At 44.9% G+C, this 25976-nt stretch overlaps 1 protein-coding gene across 4 annotated transcripts in view; it reads left to right on the forward strand.

Moving 5' to 3' along the window:
• Positions 1-25976, forward strand: part of MYPN (myopalladin) — a 283025-nt gene that overhangs the window by 69975 nt on the left and 187074 nt on the right. For 2 of the 4 annotated variants that reach the window (XM_073685588.1, XM_073685589.1), the window contains exon 1: positions 1350-1369. The exons of the other annotated variants lie outside the window; for them this stretch is intronic. The gene's annotated coding sequence lies outside the window, so the exon portion shown is untranslated. Of the gene's footprint in view, positions 1-1349; positions 1370-25976 lie in introns of those variants that run through there. 4 annotated transcript variants of the gene reach the window in all.

Genomic DNA, 25976 nt, shown 5'->3' on the forward strand with positions numbered 1-25976 from the left:
GGAGCTTTCCTATCTGAATTGTCTCAGCTGTTCAGTGTTGGCCACTCCCATCTGCTATATATGCTTGCCTCTGGCACTTAGGGATTGCCACTGTTAGTTCTTATTGCCTGGTGTGTAGTTGGGGGTGGAGTTTGTTGTTGGAGTAGGTGTTGGGAGTTTTGTTAAGGAGATTGTTGCTTGTAGTTTTGTATGTTGGGAAAATCCTCATCCTCTCCTATTTAGTTTCTCCTTCCTTTAACTCCCCTGTGTTCCACTCTGTTGTTTGGTGTGTGTATTTTGTATGATTGTTATTTTAATTTATCCCTGTCCATCTTCCCTTGTTTGTCTGGTTAATGTATTCCTATACACTTTGGCTTCCCACCTCCCTTGGGGAGGGGAGGGGACAGATAAGGGTTGATTTAGGAGCATAGCATAGCACAGCACAGCACAAGAACCCTGCGTCTCCACCTTCAGGAGTAATCCGGAGGACAGGGATAGCCTAGGGCTCCCCTAGTTCTAGGGACCTGGTAAGCGCCCATAGTCACACGGCAGTGCGTGATAATAGCAGTCAGTCAGTAATTATGGCCATAAAAAATAATGTAGCGGCTGTATTTCATTATGCAAGAGCATGAAAAGACAAATACATTTGCCATTTTTAGTAGTATCCCTAAAAGTATTGGACTCACCAAAACTTTTCCAATCATAGGCACCTCACAATCAATGGTGTAAGAAATCATCCTCAGTGGATCCTGCAAAAATATAAAAAAGATTCACCAGCATCGATGTGACCTCTTCAATTGGCACTAGTAAATAGATACCACATATTGATCCACACATTGGTCTTTCTTGTTTGAGAAAGACCCCTATGTGGGTTGATAAGTGAAGTCCATGTAATAGCGCCAATAAAAAAAAAAGTCACATCGATGCTGGTGAATCTTTTTTTTTTGGATGACTCATAGTATTGAGGGAAGATTAAATGGTTTCTCCGTCAACAGTATCAGTTCTTTATGAAGTTTTTTACCTTAATGAATCCTGGTTGCACCCAAGCAGTTGCACCCAATGGGCTGGCTCAGTTAAGAGCTAATACTTGATCTACTATAAACCCATCATGGTCCCTACTTCACTGTATGTGCAGAAATCTGTCTCTAAGGATAATCATCTGTCTCTGAGGATCATCTCGACTTCAACATACCACTGCCGCCCAACCAGATCGTCGAAAGATTCCTCCAAGTTCCAAGGGGATTTTGTACCGTTTTGTTCATTACGACACATTGTTCCTGTTGGCACTTATTTTACATAACTGCAAAAACCTTTATATTTGCAAAATAATATCTATATCATCTATTTTTTAGGGTCAGGAAATTTCTCAGCAAAAAGAAGCTAGAGATGAGTGAGTTATCTTCCTTTCTTTAATAACACAAATCCTTATGGGACCAGAGCATGACATTTTCACTTTTCAAAACATTTTTATTAATATATTAATACTTATTTATACTTTATATTTATATATCATACCTACCACTATTTCACTCCCTGTTCTATCCACAGTTCTTCAAAGTTCCAAACCTTTTTTTTTATACGCTGTACTGTTTGGGAATTACCATATTTGGTCAGTTCTGCCAAAAAATTTAGACAAACGAGGTTGGTTTGATATATGTATAACGAATTGTTAACAAACCATTATGCACAATATAGTAGTGTAGAATTCTTTTTTTTTTTACATATTTACAGGTAACTTAATGTATCTGCTTTTTGAGAATAGTGAATGATGGACAAACTACCTAAAAATGAAGTTGTCTGTATTCATAAAATATGGGATAATTGCTGATTGCTGGCGATTCGAACGCTAGAATCCTCTGCAATCCCAAGATCGTGGCTCTCGAATCCTGAGATTAGGGCTGTGCAGCCAAGTCCTGAATGAAGTGGAGGTGCTCATGCTTGGCAACCACTTAAATCATCGTCTATGGGGTTGCTGAACTCTGCACTTGGCTATTTCCAGCAGTCCCATTGACAATGAAAGGAGTGGCGTCCGAGCATATTTCCACTCAATTCAGGACAGGGTCTCCAAAGCCCTGTTCTTGGGGTTTCATAGGACCGATCTCTTATGGATAGGGAATAACCTGACTTTTTGGGATCAACCCTTTAAAAACCTTACAGGTGTATAGAATTTAACCAATTGCATGATATTTAAAGAGCACACTGTATATGTCTGCTAAAAAGCTATTAAGTATGTGTTTTGAGTTTTTTATTTGCCAAATTGAGGATGACAAGCACAACATACTGATGGTGAAATTCTGCCACCTATATTGAAAGATCCATTATTGTTAATGACTTTTGATTTAAGGCCTCACAGACAAAACTATACTATTATATTATCCTCATTAAAAATACAAATATTTTTATTAAATAGGTTTTTCACTATTTTTTATTGCATTTGGGGCTCATACACTCCATATTTTCCTTTTTTTGTTCTAAATGCTAAATCAAGTCTATGGCTTCATCTAAATCCTGTTTTCTGTGGCTTCTGACAGAAGCTCCTGACAGAATCAGGAACAAAGACTGAAAAGTGGTCTCAAAGAAGCCTAATGCAGACAGACATACTATACCCTGCCTTTGCAAAGCTTAAAGGGGTTATCTCACATTCATGTAAAAACAAGTACGTTTGCTATTTGCCTCCCATTAAAGATCCTCTCCATTCTCAAGAACAGAGGGATTTTTCATTTTATGATGTATAGCTGATTACCTATATTATTGGCCACCCTGTATTCTTAGAGCAGTAGGAAGCGTGCAACGTTTGTAGGCTCTATGCTTTGGAGCAGCGGTCCCCAACCTTTTCAACCTTGAGAGCAAAATTCAACTCTAGGAGATAGTCGGGAGCCACTTCCAGGGCCCTCCTTCACTCCCACAGTAATGACACTCAGAACTCCACCATGGCCAATGTGATGATAGCTAAAGCTCTCCCACAGAAAGCTAACTGAGAACTTGTGCCCTTTCCCATATAAGCAGTATACTAACATCTAAGGATTCCCACTTAACCCCCTATCGGTATTCCCGAAACCAGCCACTCGCACCACACCATTGCGTCCAGCTTCAAGCACAACTCAAACTATCAATATCTTCCAATCTCTAGCTTACAATATTTATTTCCCTCCTCCATCACCCCTTCCCGAATATTCACATTCAGATCTGCTCTTCTATGTGGGGCTACTCACAAAAGTCACCATCTGGAGATATTTTCCCGAACCACATGTTGAGAACCCCTGCTTTAGAGCCCTCTTGCAGTGCTCTAAAGCTAGCCAGATCAATGGATCTGACCAGTTTCAGATGCTTTCGGATGCCTATTCGCTTAGCCAAAGCTGCCTTTGCTAGCATCCTCGGCCTCGGAGTGCTGACAATTTGTACCAGTGGAGAGTCCATGCCACTGGTCTGAACTGTTAATGTTCAAGAGCGCACTACACTAGGCAAAGCAGGAAGCCAGGGGCTGTGAGAGATGCTTTCCTGAAGATAGAACATTACAACAATTCTTTAACAGGTGTAGTAAGATGACAGAACCAGGGGCCATATTTTGACCCTTGATTTCCATGACAACCTATTAACATTCTAGTAGGTTGTCATGGTGGCTTTGGGAGTGATAGTGTCACGTTGCTGTTGTCTGACAATCCAGGACAAAGGTCTCATACCCTGTCCCTAACACTAGGGGCGCTCTATCTATCCCTGTTCCCCAGGTTACTTCAGATGGAGAAGATGCTGGGGCCAAATAACTTGATGTTCTCCTGAATCAGCCCTTATCTGTCCCCTCCCCCACCCAAGGAAGTGGGGAGGAATAGTATATGTAAATATACCAAACAGACAAACAAGGGAGGACATACGGGTACAAATGAAAATACCAAACACACAAAATATGAGGGATACACGAAAGGAACTAGGAAGGTAAACAAAAATAGAAGAGGATGGGACTATGCACACAACAAAACACCAAGCAACAGTCATAGAACAATTCTCCTTAAACGCCTCTACCAAAAACCGGACCCTCCACTCCTCACTAGTACAAGACTTAACACTGGCAATTCAGATTGCCAGAGCAGAAACTATATAGGAGAGAGGAGTGGCTGATGCTGCTCAGATGAGAACTTCCAAGAAGGAAGCTACAGAGACTCAAAGCTGAGCAGTTTAACTCCTGCAATGCTGAAAGAAACTAGCCCAATTTAATAAGAAGTAAAAGTGCTTCTACTCAATGCAGGAGTACAAACCAGGGGAGGAGTCCTGAGGAGATAATTTGCATATTCCCACTGCATTTTGGGGTAAGTGAAGAGTCTCCGCGAGCTCAAAGAACACTGGATTTTGGCTGTTGGAGCTGAAAAGAGGACATCGGTAAACTATTTTGAAGCTTTTTTTTAAGCTTTTTTTTACTGTTTTCAGAACATTAACAATAAGAACATGGAAGAGTCCAGGAGCCATTTGGTGAGCTGCATATCCTGCTACATGTTCACAGACTTGCCAGTGGAAAAGCCAAACTTCACATGCCAGAAATGCAAGCTTGTGTCCCTGTTGGAGGAAAAGTTGCGAAATCTAGAAGAGAGGTTAACTACCTTGAAAATCATTAAGGAAGGTGAAGAGTTCTTAGACAGAGCAGAATTATCTCTTCATGATTCAGAAAGAGAAGAAATTCGAACTGCACCTGACGAAACAGAGGAATGGAAGCATGTGACCCACAGAAGCAGGAGGATCGAGAGGCAGTCAGCACCCATACTGCTCAGGAACCAGTACCAGGCTCTCACGCAGGAGAACCATGAAGAAATACAGCAAAATAAGACTTTGCCAGCAATGAATAACCTTGTAAGCCCTCAGAATCCTCCTGGATGGAGAAAAAAGAATGTTGTGAAGAAAAAACGGAGAGTGGTGGTCATGGGGGATTCCCTGTTAAGAGGAACAGAGGCCGCTATCTGCAGACCAGACATAACCTCAAGAAAAATGTGCTGTCTTCCAGGAGCAAAAATTAAAGATGTGTCTGACAGGATATCAAGACTCTTCAGACCTACAGATCACTACCCATTCCTGCTAATACATGTGGGGACAAATGACACCGCAAGAAAGGACCTGGAAACCATCTGCAGTGACTTTGAAGACTTAGGCAAGAAAGTGAAAGAATTGGGAGCGCAGGTGGTCTTCTCATCCATCCTCCCAGTGGATGGCCATGGAACAATGAGGTGGAATAAGATTCTACAGGTGAACAACTGGCTACGTCGATGGTGCCGTCAACAAGGATTTGGATTTCTGGATCACGGAATGAATTACCTATACGATGGACTACTTGCTAGAGATGGGGTGCACCTTACGAAGACTGGAAACATGTATTTGGAAGTCGTCTTGCTACACTCATCAGGAGAGCTTTATACCAGAACAATGTGGGAAGGGAAGCAAAAGGCCAGAAAAAGCCATACAGCTGACAAATACTATTGAGATCTCTGCTACTGGAAGTGGAAAGGAAGAACAAAGACAAAACAATTTAAATAATAAAAATATGGGAGGAAGAGAAACCAATCACAAACTAAAGCATGGGCAACAAACAAGGAGAATTGGAACTACTAATGCAGGAAAAGAAATATGATGTCATTGGAATCACTGAAACTTGGTGGGACGATTCACATGATTGGAATAAAAGGCTAAAAGGATACAACTTATTTGCAAGAAACAGACTTGATAAACGAGGAGGAGGTGTCGCATTGTATGTTAGAAAAGCATATATCTGCACAGAGATTGAAGCTTCAGAGACTGGGAGTTCTGTGGAAACTGTTTGGGTAAGAATACAAGGAGAGAACAACGGAAAGGACACCATTGTAGGCATTTACTACAGGCCACCTGGGCAAGCTGAAGATATGGATGAACTCTTTATGTATCAAATGACCAAGTTCTCCAAAAAATATGACGTAGTGGTCATGGGAGATTTCAACTATCCAGACATTTGTTGGGAATCTCTCTCAAGTAAAACTAACAGGTCAAGCAAATTCTTATCCTCTCTTGCTGACAACTTTATCTTCCAAAAGGTAGGGGAGAAAACAAGGGGATCTGCTACTTTGGATCTAATCCTTATAAACAGGGAGGAAATGGTTGAGGAGGTAAAGGTGGCTGGGACCCTAGGAGGCAGCGATCATGCTATTATAGAATTTTGGATAACTAGAGGAGGAAGACATGTGAAGACTCAAACTTCAAGGTTAGATTTTAGAAAGGCAGATTTTAAGAGACTCAGAAAGAGATTAGGAGGGATCCAATGGCTAGATGTCCTTAAGGACAAAAATGTCCAGGAAGGATGGGAAATTTTTAAAAATGAGATTCTCAAAGCACAATCGTTAACAATCGCGAAAAGTAGGAAGAATGGGAAGCATTTAAGGAAACCAGGATGGATGAACACAGAACTTAAACACATGCTAAAAAGAAAGAAATGTTTATTAAATGGAAAGAGGGAGGCATATCTAAAGAAGATTATAATGCAGTCTGCAGATCCTGTAGGGCACGTATCAGGTTAGCTAAAGCTGACAATGAATTAAGGCTTGCAAGAGATGTCAAAAGCAATAAAAAAGGATTTTGGGGGTATGTCAAAAGTAAAAGAAAAGTCAAAGATGCTATAGGATTTTTACAGGATGAAAATGGAGAAATGGTAAGAGAGGATGTTGAGAAGGCCGAACTTTTTAACTCCTATTTTGCATCTGTTTTCTCTCAGAAAGAAAATGTAACATCAACTGATCTTCACTGTCCTTTTAAAGGAATAGAGGAATCCAAGTTATCTGTAAACAGAAAGATTGTGAGGGAATATTTAGCTAACATAAATGAGTTCAAGTCTCCAGGTCCAGATGAATTACACCCCAGAGTACTGAAGGAGATCGTAGAAGAAATTTTAGAACCACTCTCCATAATCTTTGAAAATTCTTGGAGAACAGGAGAAGTCCCAGAAGACTGGAGAAGAGCAAATGTTGTTCCTATCTTCAAAAAGGGGAAGAAGGTGGACCCAGGGAACTATAGGCCGGTGAGTCTGGCTTCTATACCAGGAAAGATCTTTGAACAAATTATTAAACAACATGTATGTAAGTACATGAATAAGAATGAAGTGATTAACCAGAGTCAGCATGGGTTTGTAACTAACAAGTCATGTCAGACTAACTTAATTTCCTTCTATGACAGAATCACTGACTGGGTGGATCAGGGAAATGCTGTAGATATAGTATATCTTGACTTCAACAAAGCATTTGACAAAGTATCTCACACCATCCTTATTGAAAAAATGACCAAGTATGCAATGGACCAGGCAACTGTTAGGTGGATTCATAACTGGCTTAGTGATCGGACTCAAAGGGTGGTTGTAAATGGCTTCACATCCAGCTGGATGAATGTCTCAAGTGGGGTACCACAGGGCTCTGTCCTGGGACCTGTATTGTTCAACATCTTTATCAATGATTTAGATGAAGGAATTGAGGGTAAACTGATTAAATTTGCTGATGACACAAAGCTAGGAGGGATAGCTAATACTAGAGAAGAGAGAGAGAGGATTCAAAAAGACCTAAATAAACTGGAGCAGTGGGCAGCAACCAACAGAATGGTTTTTAACAGGGAAAAATGCAAAGTACTACATCTGGGCAATAAAAATGAAAAAAGCATATACAGAATGGGAGGAATAGAGCTAAGCAACAGTACATGTGAAAAAGACTTAGGTATACTAATAGATCATAGACTGAACATGAGTCAACAGTGTGATGCAGCAGCAAAAAGGCAAATACAATTCTGGGATGTATTAACAGAAGCATACAGTCTAGATCACGTGAAGTCATTATCGCACTTTACTCCTCTTTGGTCAGACCTCATCTGGAATACTGTGTCCAGTTTTGGGCACCACATTTTAAAAAAGACATCGACAAACTGGAGCAAGTTCAGAGAAGAGCGACCAGAATGGTGACTGGTCTGCAAACCATGTCCTATGAGGAACGGTTGCAGGATTTGGGAATGTTTAGCTTGCAAAAAAGAAGACTGAGAGGAGACTTAATAGCTGTCTACAAATATGTCAAGGGCTGTCACATTGTAGAAGGATCATCTTTATTCTCATTTGCACAAGGAAAGACTAGAAGCAATGGGATGAAACTAAATGGGAGGAGACACAGATTAGATATTAGAAAAAACTTTTTGACAGTTAGGGTGATTAATGAGTGGAACAGGCTGCCACGAGAGGTGGTGAGTTCCCCTTCAATGGACGTCTTCAAACAGAGGCTGGACAGACATCTGTCTGAGATGATTTAGTGAATCCTGCTTTGAGCAGGGGGTTGGACCAGATGACCCAGGAGGTCCCTTCCAACTCTACCATTCTATGATTCTATGATTCTACATGAACTCAGAAGCTGCGGTCTTCTGGTTCCTCTCTGTCGTGGTAAACCCGTGACATATAAAGGATGGTTTGACAGAAGGTTAAACAGCCAGGAATTATCTCCATATTGCCATACCGTCCGCCATAAAATAGTGACAACTGCAGTCTTAGGCCACTTGCACACGTTGAGTATTTGGTCAGTATTTTACATCCGTATGTGTAAGCCAAAACCAGGAATGGGTGATAAATACAGAAGTGGTGACGTGTTTCTATTATACTTTTCCTCTGATTGTTCCACTCCTGGTTTTGGCTTACACATACTGAGGTAAAATATTGACCAAATACTCAACGTCTGAACGTGGCCTAACAGATTTGCAGCAGATTCAGATCTTCAGCTTGTCAGTTCTTTCAGTGTTTTAGCAGCATGTTTTTCCCATACTAATGAGTGGGGGAAAATACATAACAAAAACGCATGTCAAAAACGCTGCAAAAACTTTTATGCAGTGTTCTTCCTGCCGATACATCAGGATTTGCAGCAGAATTTTCTGCTGCAAATCCTGAACATGTGCACATATCCTAATATTCATCATACACAATAAGGGGACACTGCTTTAATAGAATAAGATAGATAATATAGCAATGAAATCTAGTAATGACTTCCACAATCTACTTACCCATTTGGTCTTCCATGTATTGGAATTCCACCAACAAAACTATTTTTCTGTGTATCACATTTTTAACTGTTCCTCTTTTATGTGCATTCAACAAAATAATATTTTACATTTATTTCTTCAACTGTGTACAGTGCATTGGCCCTTATTTTGTAGGATTTATGTGTTTACTAGGACAGTATTTTAGGGCCCATGCAGACCTCCTTGCAAATTGGTCCGATCACGGATGCAATGCATGGACTGGTCGGGGTTCTCCAAGCGTGACAGCCTCATAGAAATACATGAAGCTGTTATGTTCTGGTCTGGAGACCCGCAGCCAGTCCATGCATTGCGGTCTGTGCTTAGACCAAGTTGCACAGACGTCTGAATGAACCCTATGTCATTGCTTGTAATATACGCTCCTCAACGTTGAAATGACAACACCTAAAAGGAAAAATCGTGGAATTCTGGGAATCACAGGATGGATAGACATATTAATAATATGGAAATGATGGAAAAATGGAAACAAAATTTTCAAAATATCTCAATTTATTTAGTACTGTGTATGAGCGACGATTTTGCCACACTGAATGTGACGCGCACCCTGGGCCGTGGGGTACCCGGTGCCGGGCCGGTTTTTGCTGGGGGATGTCACAGTGGCGGTGACCAGGTCCGTGACCCAGGGCGGTCAATAAAAAGGGGTTATTGATAGGGAATTTACAGTGATTGTATAAAGTTCATGACGCCACCTGTGGTATGCGGCTAGGGGAGCCGCCACTGCGGAGCAGGTCCTCTGGAGCTGATGTTACTGAAGCAGGGATGGTGTGGCTCTCCACAGGTAGAGCTTAGCTCCAGGGCAGTGTAGATGGTATGGGTTATGCTGGGCGTTGTAGTGCAGGGTTTGATGGCGCAGCAATAATCACAGAGACAATGAAGTGCAGTCCTCAGGGTCTTTACTCACGGTTATTGCAGTCCAAGTTACAGGCGCCAAAGTAACTTCCCTCGTCGTGCTGCGCTTACTCAGGGAGGGGTTCAGTCCACCCCCAGATATCTCTGGAGTACTTAGCAGGACCCCCTTCTGTGTCCTCTCTCTGGCCGTCTCCCTGCACCTCATACCTAGTGTCCCAATTCGGTACCTGCGGGCCTTGTCGGGCGACGTCTGTTCCGTCCCCTGGGTCCTCTATAGCTACCTTCTTGGTGAGACTGATATGGACTGTTGGCTGCAGGACTTGAAATACTGCAGTCTCCGGTTTCTAGTTAAGTCATAAAGTTCTCTGCTAGTTGAGGGACCGGTCCCCTTTGTATGGCCTGACCCCTCCACCTCCCGGTAGATTCGGGCGTACGGGTGGCCTCCAGCACTGCCCGTACCCCTGGGGTCCCTTTTTCTGTTCCTGGAGCCCTTCCTGCTCCCTCTCCTCTTTCTTCAGTCCTGGGCCTCTCCTCAGGCCCTCTGCCCTGCTCCACTCCTCTCACTGTAGACTGTTCTCTCTCTCTCCTCAGACTGAACTGAACTCCTAAGATGGCTTCTCTATTTATACCTTCCTTCCATGTGCTCCCCTAAGCTACTTCCTCCACCCACACCCACTACATAGTTCCTGCCCCCCAGCTAGGGACCCGGGACTGTGCTCTCCCTTAGGAGCAATCTCGCCCTACCCCCACTGCGGGTATGTGTTGGATGCAGGTGTTAGGGTCCTGAGCTGTACTCCTTCCTTACCTGAGAGTGAGATACCACACCTCTGGTTGAGATGCAGTACCTCTGTGGCAACCAAACCCTCAGGGGCGCCACAAATGCACTTGGGCAAATCATCAAGATTCGCTGCTGGCAGCTCCCTCTGCAATTGCCAACCAATGATGTCCCAGATGTGCTCGATGGGACACAAATCCAGAGACCCTGCAGGCTATGCTGCTGCTTATTTTGGAATTACAAAGGGAACTGCGAGCAGTGAATCTTGATGATTTGCCCAAGTGCATTCATCATGACAGAACATTCCTCAGGCAACCATTAATAATCTCATTGATAGCAACCAAGGTGTGTAAGTGCAGGGATTTCTGCACGTAGCACTCATACATGATACTGAATAAATTGAGATGTTTTGAAAATTTTGTTTCCATTTTTTCATCATTTGCATATTATTGACATGTCTACCATCCTGCAATTTCAATGTTGAGGTGTATGATTTGGTATTTTGTATTTTGTTTTTAGGCTGTGTGCCCACAATGAGTTTTTGGTGCTTCAAAAATGCAGCGTCTTATCTTATATCTGGGAATATAAACTAATAAGGGTCTTTGACACCCTCCACATAGGAATAAATCTGTCAGGAGGATTTATGTCTCACTACAAAATCTGAGGAATCTGCTCCAGAGATAGTGAAGGCACCAGGCCTATGATCTTACATGGATATTGGGACCATAAAACTTTCACACCACTAATCTAATCCAATTAAGGACTCACTCTCCAAGCTCAGTTTGTTTGTTTATTTAAATGTCAATTTATTATGCCACGCATCTGCTTTTTTTCCTTTTTTTTTTTCTTTTCTTTGTGTGCATATATTTGTGTTTCTTCATATATCTTGTCATACCATGCCTGAGGAAGGGACCTAAGTTGTCCTGAAAGCTTGTAGGTATCATAACTACAAGATTATCTTGTTTTTCCCACTGAGAGCAATCTTTTTTCAACTGGCTAACACGGTATCAAACCCCCTTTTTTTGTTGTACATGGTTTTTATCACATTTTTAACTCCGCGGCTTTTGTCTCTTTTTGGTGTGTCATACTTTGAATAAACTGCTTTGTTTTTGATACTTCCTCGTCTTTGGCTTTGACAACGTTACATGCTGGTAACGGATCTGGGTGGTGGAACCTCTGTGCTGTGATACAAGGAGGGACCAGAGGGGCGTAACTAAGTGCCTACCCTGACCGACCCTGGCCACACGGCTTCTTAGGCAACTCCGAGAACCAAGGAGAGACCGGGAAGGTGAACCAGGTGCCACTCTGGGACCGACCTTGTGTGAGACCAGGAGACTCCCACGGGACTGATGGCCGAAGCCGACAGGCACAGCAGTTGAGCACGGCTGGTAGACAGGCAGGTGATGCGGGTAGACAAGCAGGCGGGCACGGCAGATAGACAGGCAGGTGGGCACGGCTGATAGGCAGGTGGGCATGGCAGATAGACAGGCAGGTGGGCATGGCTGATAGACAGGCTGGCGGGCACGGCTGATAGACAGGCTGGCGGTCACTGGAACCTGAGGGCTGGAGAAAGTGTAAACAACATCTTTACACAGGCACCTCCATAATGGAGGAGGTGCCTTAAGTAGGGGCAGTCCTCTGGCCATTGGCCGGGGACTTTTTAGGACAGCGCGCGCGTCCCCTTTAAGAGGAAGGGAGCGTTCGCGTGCCCTAAGTACAGAGACCGGGGATCTACGCGCGGTGTGTGCACCCTGGACAGACGCTGCGATGAGACAGGGGGAGGAGCGGGGAACGCCGGACCGGAGCTGCGGTGGTGAGTAGATTGGCGTCTCTTTCGGGTAGGAGGCAGAGATGCCAACGCTACACATGCGTATTTAGTGCATTTCCTCAGTGGACACTCACCAAAAACGCATATACATCTTTACTAGTGGATTTTCCACATCTAATGCAATTCTATTGGGGAAAATGAGCACATAAAACTCAGCGTACCCACAAGAGATATTAACATATTGTGGACTGTAAACACCCACCGCAGATCAGTTTATGCTGACTTTAAAAAAAAAAGCACAGAGGGCAGGAGATTTCTATAATTTTTTCTAGCTGCAACGTTGTTGTTTCCATTGTTCCACTGTATATTTGTTTTCTCCCTTTCTCTGCTTATCTTTCTCTTTGACTTTACTAGTATGCCCCCTGCTGGTATAATTGTAATAACACTACTGTTTTGCTTGTGTTAATAGTGTTTCTCATTTCCATTCCTTGTGTTCAGGACTTTGTACACATGCTGTTGGTATGGTCAATTCCTTAAAAATTGCACAGGTGTTGTCTCTACATGATATCCTAATCTGTCTGGAGTATTTGAGGACAGGAGTTTAGGAGCACTGCTCTAGGGAACAGACTGCCAACCTCATGGTAACCCCTGAAAAATGTTTGCAATCCAGTGGAGCTACTTTTAACATTCCCTCCTTTGAAGAAGCATGGTGTAGTGGTGGGTAAACTGTTCTATAATTCTTTTTCATGCTATATTTTAGCTCTGATGTTTACTGCTTTGCAAAGCATATGTTAGCCGAAATCAGTTTGTTTTCCCTATAATAAAAATATTTCTTTGTACAGGGCTCAAATAACCCTAGGATTCCTGGAATCACTGATGAAAAAAACACTGATCTAAAGCTGTGTTCCCACGATGAATTTTTGAAGCTGCGTATTTTTTTGCGGCAAAATCAGAGCGTCTTAGGCCACATTTACACATTCAGTATTTGGTCAGTATTTTACATCAGAATTTGTAATCCAAAATCAGGAGTGGGTGATAAATACAGAAGTGGTGACTAGTGTTGAGCGAACATGCTCGACACTGCTCGGTACTCGCCCGAGCATCACACTACTCGGGATGTTTGGCGAGCACCGAGCATTTCCGGGTTACTCGGGCGGGAGCTCGGGTCTCCGCCCTGCATGTTTGGCGCTCTTTACAGAGCCAATGAACATGCAGGGATTGCCAGCCAGTCATTGTAATGCTGCAGCCATGTTGGTTGTGGGCATTACAGTGATTGGCTGGCTGCACAGCGTCACCTCGAGTATTTAAAACGGGGCGCCGCCATCTTGGACACAGTCGCTCCGGATTAGACAGTGTAGGGACAGCGCTGCTGATTTAGGGAGAGATATAAACTGCGAAATAGTTAGTGTAGGGTCTGTAAAGGCTGCCAGAAAAAACAAACAGTCCTTTTCAGGACTAATATCCATCCCAGATACCAGGCAGGCAGGCTGTATAGGAGACACAGTGGTTATACCAGCAAACGCTGCATTACAGTCCTGTGTGCTCCTGTTGCTGAAATTGCTAGACTTAGCACCAGGTGTCGGGGGCCAGGAAAAATCCTTTTTTTTTCATCTAAATCCTCCTTTTTTTTCCTCCTTCACACTGTACAAATACCCGTCTTATTAACCTTTTGGTGTGTCCCCCCCCCAAAAAAAAAGCGTGTCTCTGATTTTTCAGACACAAATATAACTGTTGAAAATAGTCTGGTGTAGGCTAGAGAAACAGAAGTGTTGTTTTGTACTTCCACGGTTCAAACCTCTGTAATATCCATTTTGGGCCATTTGTATCTAAAAAAAAAACAGTTTGAGTGTGTCGCTCACTGTTCAGCCGCAAATATCTCTATTTAAAAAAGTGTGGTATACCCCAGTAAACAATAACTGTGGTTTTGCCATCCCACGGTAAAAAATCTCTATTATTCAGGTTTTGGTAGTTTTTTCCGTAAAGAAAAACAGTAGTGTCTCCTGACTGTTGTGACACAAAAATATATCTGTTGAAAATAGTCTTGCGTAGGCCCGACATCCCAGTGTGGTTTCGCAGTTCCACGGGTCAAATCGCTGTACTATCCAGTTTTGGGCCTTTGGTATCTAAAAAAAAAGCAGTTTGAGTGTGTTGCTCACTGTTCAGCCGCAAATATCTCTATTTAAAAAAGTGTGGTATACCCCAGTAAACAATAACTGTGGTTTTGCCATCCCACGGTAAAAAATCTCTATTATTCAGCTTTTGGTAGTTTTTTCCGTAAAGAAAAACAGTAGTGTCTCTTGACTGTTGTGACACAAAAATATATCTGTTGAAAATAGTCTTGTGTAGGCCCGACATCCCAGTGTGGTTTCGCAGTTCCACGGGTCAAATCGCTGTACTATCCAGTTTTGGGCCTTTGGTATCTAAAAAAAAAGCAGTTTGAGTGTGTCGCTCACTGTTCAGCCGCAAATATCTCTATTTAAAAAAGTGTGGTATACCCCAGTAAACAATAACTGTGGTTTTGCCATCCCATGGTAAAAAATCTCTATTATTCAGCTTTTGGTAGTTTTTTCCGTAAAGAAAAACAGTAGTGTTTCCTGACTGTTGTGACACAAAAATATATCTGTTGAAAATAGTCTTGTGTAGGCCCGACATCCCAGTGTGGTTTCGCAGTTCCACGGGTCAAATCGCTGTACTATCCAGTTTTGGGCCTTTGGTATCTAAAAAAAAAGCAGTTTGAGTGTGTCGCTCACTGTTCAGCCGCAAATATCTCTATTTAAAAAAGTGTGGTATACCCCAGTAAACAATAACTGTGGTTTTCCTCTTCCACGGTTCTAATCTACTCTTTATTACCCTTTTTCCATTGATAGTGCTAATGTGAGCTATTTTACTTCATTTACAATGGGCAAGGCGCGTGGCAAGGGACGTGGAAGTGGACGTTCTGGTGATGGTTCGTGCAGAGGACGGGGCCGTGGCCAAGGTGAAAATGTGCCACAACCAACAGCCACATCTTCTCGTTCCCACTTCTTGACCGAATTACTAGGGAAGCACAGAACAACACCAGTATTGAGAACTGATCAGTGTGAACAGGTTATTAATTGGATAGCAGATAATACTTCCAGTTACCTGGGCACCACCACTTCCGGTCTGTCTTCCACACGGTGAACTCTTAGTAGCCGTGAGTCTCGACCGCATACTCCTCCTCACCCTGATGCTCCTTCCTCCCACCATGCCGAGTGTCGTCAGACAGCAAGTGATCCCACACTTGGACACTCTGAAGAGCTGTTCACTGGTCCATTTCCATATTTGGGCCCCTCGCCTGATACGCTTGAAGTGGTGGACGAGGAGATCCCATGTTGCGATGCCCAAATATCTGAACAGCCACGGCCACAGGAAGTCGACGTTGGCAATCTGTCACAAGAGGTGGACGATGACGAGACACAATTGCCAGGAAGTGAGGAGGAGGATCGTGGTGCGCAAGTGGAAGAGGAGGAGGTGGTGGATGATCTAGTAACTGACCCAACGTGGAAGGAGGACATGCAGAGTGAGGCCAGCAGCACACAGGGGGAGGGAGGCAGAGTACCCCAACAGGCAGGAAGAAGCAGTGTGGTGGCCGCAGACAGAAGGCAGGCAACCGTTCCCCATAACACCAACACGAGGGATGTTGCCAGTACAAGCGGTAGGTCTTCCAGAGTCTGGAATTTTTTTAAAGACTCTGCTCATAACCCCAAAAAGGCCATATGTTCCACCTGCCATGCCAGCATCAGCAGGGGTGACAAAACTACCAGCCTGACCACCACCAGCATGATCAGGCACATGGCAGCAAATCACCCGACTTTGTGGGGCGAAACCCAGGGTCCACGACCAGTGTCAGCGGGTGTCACCACTGCTTCTTCCACTGTTGTGCGTGCAATAGAACCCCCTGTTGTGTGTGCAAGGCAATCCCCTGTCCTTACTACATGTAAAGATGCCCCCTCCTCTCAGTCTTCACTTGTTATGGCAGTTTCTCAAGAAACAGCATCAACGTGCACGTCCACGTCCCACCGCAGCGTTCAATTGTCCATATCCCAGACCTTTGAACGAAAGCGGAAATTCGCAGCTAACGCCCCACAGGCCACAGTCCTAAATTCGCACATTTCACGACTGCTTGCATTGGAAATGCTGCCTTTTAGGCTGGTGGAGACGGAATATTTTCGCAATCTTATGGCGGTGGCCGTCCCTCGGTATTCGGTCCCCAGCCGACACTATTTTGCCCGGTGTGCCATCCCCGCACTACACAAGCACGTGTCCCAAAGCATCTGCCGTGCCCTCAACAACGCAGTTACTGGGAGAGTCCACCTGACAACGGACACGTGGACAAGTGCTTGTGGCCAGGGACGGTACATCTCTCTGACGGCATACTGGGTAAACATAGTGGAAGCCGGGACCCTGTCGGACCTTGGGACAGAACACATCCTCCCCACACCGAGGATTGCGGGCCCTATGTCAGTCAGAGTTGCCCCCACAGTGTACAGCTCCTGCGCATCCTCCTCCTCCTCCTCCTCATGTTCAGCCTCCATCTCAGATATCACCACATCAGTTACAAGCTGGAAGCATTGCAGTACTGCCTCCGCCAAGCGGCAACAGGCTGTGCTGAAACTCATAAGCTTAGGTGATAAACCTCACACTGCTTGTGAGTTGTGGACAGCTGTGAAAGATCAGGCAGATGTGTGGCTGAGACCGCTGAACCTACATCCTGGCATGGTCGTGTGTGACAATGGCTGTAACCTGGTGGCGGCTCTGAGGTGAGGTGAGATCACACACGTACCATGCCTGGCTCATGTGCTTAACCTCGTGGTTCAGCGGTTTCTTAAATCGTACCCCGAGTTGCCAGATCTGCTCGTGAAAGTACGCCGCCTGTCAGCTCATTTTTGCAAGTCGGCTACAGCTTCCGCCACCCTTGCTGTGTTGCAGCAGCGTTTGCAGCTTCCGGCACACCGACTGGTGTGTGATGTCCCCACACGTTGGAACTCTACCCTCCGCATGTTGCAAAGGATTTGTGAGCAGAAGAGAGCAGTTGTGGAGTACCAGCTGCAACAAGGCCGTCGATATTCAGGTTAGACTCCACACATAAGACCTCTAGAGTGGACCTGGATGTCTGACATATGTACCATCCTGACAAACTTTGAGGAGGCCACCAAGATGGTGAGTGGCGATGACGCCATCATTAGTGTCAGCATCCCACTTGTCTGTCTTTTGCAACGCTCTCTGCAGAGAATTAAAGAGGAGGCATTGCAGCCAGAGTATGATGAGATGGATCAAGAAGCCGTAGCGGGTGATTACACACAACCCAGCCTCATCTCATCCCAACGTGCATTGGGGGACAATGAGGGAGAGGAGGAGGAGGAGGAGGAACAGGAGCTGCTATCATGCGTTGTAGACGGTAGTACCTGTACAAGTGTCATACCGTCGGTTCAGCGTGGGTGGCCTGAGGACAGGGGGGAGGAGGAAGAGGAGGGGGAGGTGGAGAGCATGGTCAGTCGTCATCTTGGTGAGGACACGGAAATCTTGCCTGTTACCAGTCTGGCACGCATGGCTGACTTTATGTTACGCTGCCTTAACCGTGACCCTCGCGTTGTCAAAATGTTGGGTGACAGTCATTACTGGTTGGTGACTCTTGTAGACCCCCGCTACAAGGAGAACTTTCACTCTCTTATTCCTGAGGTGGAGAGGTCTACAAAAATGGGGCAATACCAGAAGGCCCTTGCTGCAGAACTCTTAAAAAAATTCCCATCTGAACACGCTAGCGGCAGAGGTCACAGTTCGTTGCCCAACCAAGGCGTACAGGCGAGAGAGATGCAACTCCAATCCAGCAGAGGCAGGGACAGTTTTCTGACACCCACCCAGCTTACAGGCCCTGAGGCGCGGGGTACTCTCACAAGGAGTGGAAAGTTTCAAAAGATGGTGAGGGAGTACCTTGCCGATCGTACCAGTGTCCTCCGTGATTCCTCTGTGCCTTTTAATTATTGGGTATCCAAGCTGGACACTTGGAATGAACTCGCTCTGTATGCCTTGGAGGTCCTGGCCTGCCCTGCCGCTAGCGTGTTATCGAAGCGTGTTTTTAGTGCCACTGGGGGAATTATAACTGATAAGCGCACTCGCCTGTAAACTGACAATGCTGACAAGCTGACCCTTATCAAAATGAACAAGGGCTGGATTGGGCCAGACTTCTCATCACCACCAAATGACAGCAGAGTAACATAAAGTCAAATCCACTGTGTTATTTCGGGAGGTGTATTCACATGCACCGCTTCACACCCACACAAGGGTATACGCTTCCTCGTTTCGGCTGTTTAATCTTCTTCTCCTTATCCTCAGCCTACACCACCACTATACCACCAGGGTGCCAGCATTGCAAGCTCCTCCGTCCTTATTTTTGGCAGCTTTTGCTTGCAAGGCATAAGCAAATACTATGGGACACCCACTCCCCAATAATGGGACTTATGTTTGTAATATGCTGTACTGCATGGCTCTTGTAAGGGGCATTGCAAGTTGCTCCGTCCTAATTTTTGGCAGCTTTTGCTGGGAAAGCATAAGCAAATACTATGGGACACCCACTCCCCAATAATGGGACTTATGTTTGTAATATGCTGTACTGCATGGCTCTTGTAAGGGGCATTGCAAGTTGCTCCGTCCTAATTTTTGGCAGCTTTTGCTGGGAAAGCATAAGCAAATACTATGGGACACCCACTCCCCAATACTGGGACTTATGTTTGTAATATGCTGTACTGCATGGCTCTTGTAAGGGGCATTGCAAGTTGCTCCATCCTAATTTTTGGCAGCTTTTGCTGGGAAAGCATAAGGAAATACTATGGGACACCCACTCCCCAATAATGGGACTTATGTTTGTAATATGCTGTACTGCATGGCTCTTGTAAGGGGCATTGCAAGTTGCTCCGTCCTAATTTTTGGCAGCTTTTACTGGGAAAGCATAAGCAAATACTATGGGACACCCACTCCCCAATAATGGGACTTATGTTTGTAATATGCTGTACTGCATGGCTCTTGTAAGGGGCATTGCAAGTTGCTCCGTCCTAATTTTTGGCAGCTTTTGCTGGGAAAGCATAAGCAAATAATATGGGACACCCACTCCCCAATACTGGGACTTATGTTTGTAATATGCTGTACTGCATGGCTCTTGTAAGGGGCATTGCAAGTTGCTCCGTCCTAATTTTTGGCAGCTTTTGCTGGGAAAGCATAAGCAAATACTATGGGACACCCACTCCCCAATAATGGGACTTATGTTTGTAATATGCTGTACTGCATGGCTCTTGTAAGGGGCATTGCAAGTTGCTCCGTCCTAATTTTTGGCAGCTTTTGCTTGGAAAGCATAAGCAAATACTATGGGACACCCACTCCCCAATAATGGGACTTATGTTTGTAATATGCTGTACTGCATGGCTCTTGTAAGGGGCATTGCAAGTTGCTCCGTCCTAATTTTTGGCAGCTTTTGCTGGGAAAGCATAAGCAAATACTATGGGACACCCATTCCCCAATACTGGGACTTATGTTTGTAATATGCTGTACTGCATGGCTCTTGTAAGGGGCATTGCAAGTTGCTCCGTCCTAATTTTTGGCAGCTTTTGCTGGGAAAGCATAAGCAAATACTATGGGACACCCACTCCCCAATACTGGGACTTATGTTTGTAATATGCTGTACTGCATGGCTCTTGTAAGGGGCATTGCAAGTTGCTCCGTCCTAATTTTTGGCAGCTTTTGCTGGGAAAGCATAAGCAAATACTATGGGACACCCACTCCCCAATAATGGGACTTATGTTTGTAATATGCTGTACTGCATGGCTCTTGTAAGGGGCATTGCAAGTTGCTCCGTCCTAATTTTTGGCAGCTTTTGCTTGGAAAGCATAAGCAAATACTATGGGACACCCACTCCCCAATAATGGGACTTATGTTTGTAATATGCTGTACTGCATGGCTCTTGTAAGGGGCATTGCAAGTTGCTCCGTCCTAATTTTTGGCAACTTTTGCTGGGAAAGCATAAGCAAATACTATGGGACACCCACTCCCCAATAATGGGACTTATGTTTGTAATATGCTGTACTGCATGGCTCTTGTAAGGGGCATTGCAAGTTGCTCCGTCCTAATTTTTGGCAGCTTTTGCTGGGAAAGTATAAGCAAATACTATGGGACACCCACTCCCCAATACTGGGACTTATGTTTGTAATATGCTGTACTGCATGGCTCTTGTAAGGGGCATTGCAAGTTGCTCCGTCCTAATTTTTGGCAGCTTTTTCTGGGAAAGCATAAGCAAATACTATGGGACACCCACTCCCCAATAATGGGACTTATGTTTGTAATATGCTGTACTGCATGGCTCTTGTAAGGGGCATTGCAAGTTGCTCCGTCCTAATTTTTGGCAGCTTTTGCTTGGAAAGCATAAGCAAATACTATGGGACACCCACTCCCCAATAATGGGACTTATGTTTGTAATATGCTGTACTGCATGGCTCTTGTAAGGGGCATTGCAAGTTGCTCCGTCCTAATTTTTGGCAGCTTTTGCTGGGAAAGCATAAGCAAATACTATGGGACACCCACTCCCCAATACTGGGACTTATGTTTGTAATATGCTGTACTGCATGGCTCTTGTAAGGGGCATTGCAAGTTGCTCCGTCCTAATTTTTGGCAGCTTTTGCTGGGAAAGCATAAGCAAATACTATGGGACACCCACTCCCCAATAATGGGACTTATGTTTGTAATATGCTGTACTGCATGGCTCTTGTAAGGGGCATTGCAAGTTGCTCCGTCCTAATTTTTGGCAGCTTTTGCTTGGAAAGCATAAGCAAATACTATGGGACACCCACTCCCCAATAATGGGACTTATGTTTGTAATATGCTGTACTGCATGGCTCTTGTAAGGGGCATTGCAAGTTGCTCCGTCCTAATTTTTGGCAACTTTTGCTGGGAAAGCATAAGCAAATACTATGGGACACCGACTCTCCAATAATGGGACTTATGTTTGTAATATGCTGTACTGCATGGCTCTTGGAAGGGGCATTGCAAGTTGCTCCGTCCTAATTTTTGGCAGCTTTTGCTGGGAAAGCATAAGCAAATACTATGGGACACCCACTCCCCAATAATGGGACTTGTGTTTGTAATATGCTGTACTGCGTGGCTCTTGTAAGGGGCATTGCAAGTTGCTCCGTCCTAATTTTTGCCAGCTTTTGCTGGGAAAGCATAAGCAAATACCATGGGGCACCCACTCCCCAATAATGGGACTTATGTTTGTAATATGCTGTACTGCATGGCTCTTGTAAGGGGCATTGCAAGTTGCTCCGTCCTAATTTTTGGCAGCTTTTGCTGGGAAAGCATAAGCAAATACTATGGGACACCCACTCCCCAATAATGGGACTTATGTTTGTAATATGCTGTACTGCATGGCTCTTGTAACGGGCATTGCAAGTTGCTCTGTCCTAATTTTTGGCAGCTTTTGCTTGGAAAGCATAAGCAAATACCATGGGACACCCACTCCCCAATAATGGGACTTATCTTTGTAATATGCTGTACTGCATGTGACGCGCCCCCTGGGCCGTGTGTACACGTGTGTGGGATACCCGGTGCCGGGTCTCTGGGGTCTGTAGTCTCCGTGGCGGTGACCCGGTCCCGTGGCTCAGGCTGGTCAAACCAGTGGCTGTCTTTCTTAGGTTTTGAGGTTAATTGTCCGACTGCGCCACCCGTGGATTGCAGTCAGGGAGTACCACTGCTGCGAGGCAGACCGCTGAGGCTGGTGTTGTGTACGCAGCATAGAATGGGATAACTCCCCTCGGGAGGAGTATAGCATCAGGGCAGTGAGTGTGGATGATGGGGGTGATGGTGCACGAGAGCAGCAGGAACGACTCAGAGTCTTTGCAGTGCAGTTCAGGGTCTTTACTGATGATTATAAGGTAGACCCTCCCGGGAGTACTGGCTAGCATAAGAGGCCTGGTCAGTCTGTGAGCAAGCAGGAGTTCCCCTGGCCAGGTGGAGTTGTAGGCCTCCCCGTCTGTCTGCACTCTTCCTGGCTACCTTGCTGTAAGCAGGTAGAAGTAGCCCACGTCCCTGAGTGTACCGTGTAGTGCTCACCCGTATGGCTGGTGACTTGGGGCCTTCTGTTAGCCTCCGCTCCACGACGGCGGTGCTGGTCCCTTGCTTGTGACTGAGCCTCCGGGCTTCTATGGCCAGAGGACCTGAAATCCCCTGCCGGCTGGTTTCTGCTGCTGGATATATAAGTCCTCACAGCTTCGGACTCCTGTGTCCGGTTCATAGAATCATAGAATCATAGAATGGTAGAGTTGGAAGGGACCTCCTGGGTCATCTGGTCCAACCCCCTGCTCAAAGCAGGATTCACTAAATCATCTCAGACAGATGTCTGTCCAGCCTCTGTTTGAAGACGTCCATTGAAGGGGAACTCACCACCTCTCGTGGCAGCCTGTTCCACTCATTAATCACCCTAACTGTCAAAAAGTTTTTTCTAATATCTAATCTGTGTCTCCTCCCATTTAGTTTCATCCCATTGCTTCTAGTCTTTCCTTGTGCAAATGAGAATAAAGATGATCCTTCTACAATGTGACAGCCCTTGACATATTTGTAGACAGCTATTAAGTCTCCTCTCAGTCTTCTTTTTTGCAAGCTAAACATTCCCAAATCCTGCAACCGTTCCTCATAGGACATGGTTTGCAGACCAGTCACCATTCTGGTCGCTCTTCTCTGAACTTGCTCCAGTTTGTCGATGTCTTTTTTAAAATGTGGTGCCCAAAACTGTACACAGTATTCCAGATGAGGTCTGACCAAAGAGGAGTAAAGACCGATAATGACTTCACGTGATCTAGACTGTATGCTTCTGTTAATACATCCCAGAATTGTATTTGCCTTTTTTGCTGCTGCATCACACTGTTGACTCATGTTCAGTCTATGATCTATTAGTATACCTAAGTCTTTTTCACATGTACTGTTGCTTAGCTCTATTCCTCCCATTCTGTATATGCTTTTTTCATTTTTATTGCCCAGATGTAGTACTTTGCATTTTTCCCTGTTAAAAAACATTCTGTTGGTTGCTGCCCACTGCTCCAGTTTATTTAGGTCTTTTTGAATCCTCTCTCTCTCTTCTCTAGTATTAGCTATCCCTCCTAGCTTTGTGTCATCAGCAAATTTAATCAGTTTACCCTCAATTCCTTCATCTAAATCATTGATAAAGATGTTGAACAATACAGGTCCCAGGACGGAGCCCTGTGGTACCCCACTTGAGACATTCATCCAGCTGGATGTGAAGCCATTTACAACCACCCTTTGAGTCCGATCACTAAGCCAGTTATGAATCCACCTAACAGTTGCCTGGTCCATTGCATACTTGGTCATTTTTTCAATAAGGATGATGTGAGATACTTTGTCAAATGCTTTGCTGAAGTCAAGATATACTATATCTACAGCATTTCCCTGATCCACCCAGTCAGTGATTCTGTCATAGAAGGAAATTAAGTTAGTCTGACATGACTTGTTAGTTACAAACCCATGCTGACTCTGGTTAATCACTTCATTCTTATCCATGTACTTACATACATGTTGTTTAATAATTTGTTCAAAGATCTTTCCTGGTATAGAAGTCAGACTCACCGGCCTATAGTTCCCTGGGTCCACCTTCTTCCCCTTTTTGAAGATAGGAACAACATTTGCTCTTCTCCAGTCTTCTGGGACTTCTCCTGTTCTCCAAGAATTTTCAAAGATTATGGAGAGTGGTTCTAAAATTTCTTCTACAATCTCCTTCAGTACTCTGGGGTGTAATTCATCTGGACCTGGAGACTTGAACTCATTTATGTTAGCTAAATATTCCCTCACAATCTTTCTGTTTACTGATAACTTGGATTCCTCTATTCCTTTAAAAGGACAGTGAAGATCAGTTGATGTTACATTTTCTTTCTGAGAGAAAACAGATGCAAAATAGGAATTAAAAAGTTCGGCCTTCTCAACATCCTCTCTTACCATTTCTCCATTTTCATCCTGTAAAAATCCTATAGCATCTTTGACTTTTCTTTTACTTTTGACATACCCCCAAAATCCTTTTTTATTGCTTTTGACATCTCTTGCAAGCCTTAATTCATTGTCAGCTTTAGCTAACCTGATACGTGCCCTGCAGGATCTGCAGACTGCATTATAATCTTCTTTAGATATGCCTCCCTCTTTCCATTTAATAAACATTTCTTTCTTTCTTTTTAGCATGTGTTTAAGTTCTGTGTTCCTATTGTCTTCTGCGAGGGCGAGCTCTGCTCAGCTTCCAGCCCCTGGTCTTTAGCTCCTAGCCCCTATAGAGCTCCTTGCTGTTACTTTCCCTTGCTCTCACTCTGACTCTGACTGTTCTCTGACTCACTCAACCCCGCCCCAGATCCAGTTTATAAGGGCAGAATTCTCCCCTCCCAGGATTGGGGCAGGAGGATGTTGCATGTTTAAGGGATCCTGACCAGGAAACCTCCCACTTGCTCTCCGACGTAATATCTCTATTACTGTGGTGACCAGACCCCTGGGGTGCCACACATGGCTCTTGTAAGGGGCATTACAGTTCCTCATAATTTTTGGAAAGCCTTCCATTCACTGCTTAGGCCAACAGTGCACGGGAGACCCAGTTGCTATAAATGGAAAAAAAGGTTTAGTTAACGCCCTCTGACCTCCATATCATTTCCAAGGGGCATTGGAGTGGCTCGAAATTTTTGGCAGGCATTGCACTCACTGTATGCCCTATAACTGTGTAGCCGAACCGCTCCTTTTGTTACAGAAACATATCCTACAAGACATATCTGGTTGACTGGCCTGATATTGATGTGAATGGTCCCTGTTCCTCCTGCTCTTTCTCCTTTGCCACTACCTCATCCATCATTTATCACCTGAAGCTTTGTTTTAACGGGAGTCATAGAACTTGGATAGTAGCAGGAAAACATCCAGCAATCCTCGGAGGAGGTAGGATATGCGCCAAAACGCTGACCACCTCAGGCCTAGCCGCTACTACATACATGCGCTTGCATTACAACAAAACAAAGCAGATGCTAACTTCTATCATCCTCATCATGCTCCTCACCTTGGCACTCTCAACTCCCCTGATGGAGAAGCCAGGGCTCACCGGAGGAGTCTGATAGTCCGGTGGGCTCGGCCAATCCTGCCCTAAAGCAGGCCAGGCTAAGAAAAGTGTGGGAAAGGTTACCGGGACAAATAGGGATGGCTGGGGACCGAGTATGGACACCCGGACACCCCCTGGAGGCTGGGGAGCAAGCGGGGACACCCGGCCACCAGGCGGCTGGGGACTGAGTATGGATACCAGGCCGCCGGCACAGCCATGGTGTGGTGGCCAGATTCCGCCTCCACATGCCTAAAAGGCCCAATTTAAAGTGCAAGCAAGCAAGCAGTATGGTATTGCAGCCTGGGGCTGGGTGGGTGGCAGGCTGCATACTTGCGCTTGCATTGCAAGGAATGGGAGAGGTACAATTGAACACTGCCCTGGGACAAGGACTTGAATGGGGATAGTTGCAAGTCTGC

The sequence above is a fragment of the Phyllobates terribilis genome, unplaced genomic scaffold (genome assembly GCF_046119375.1).
Source record: "Phyllobates terribilis strain yellow unplaced genomic scaffold, ASM4611937v1 Scaffold_5__5_contigs__length_657084704, whole genome shotgun sequence".
NCBI lineage: Eukaryota > Metazoa > Chordata > Amphibia > Anura > Dendrobatidae > Phyllobates > Phyllobates terribilis.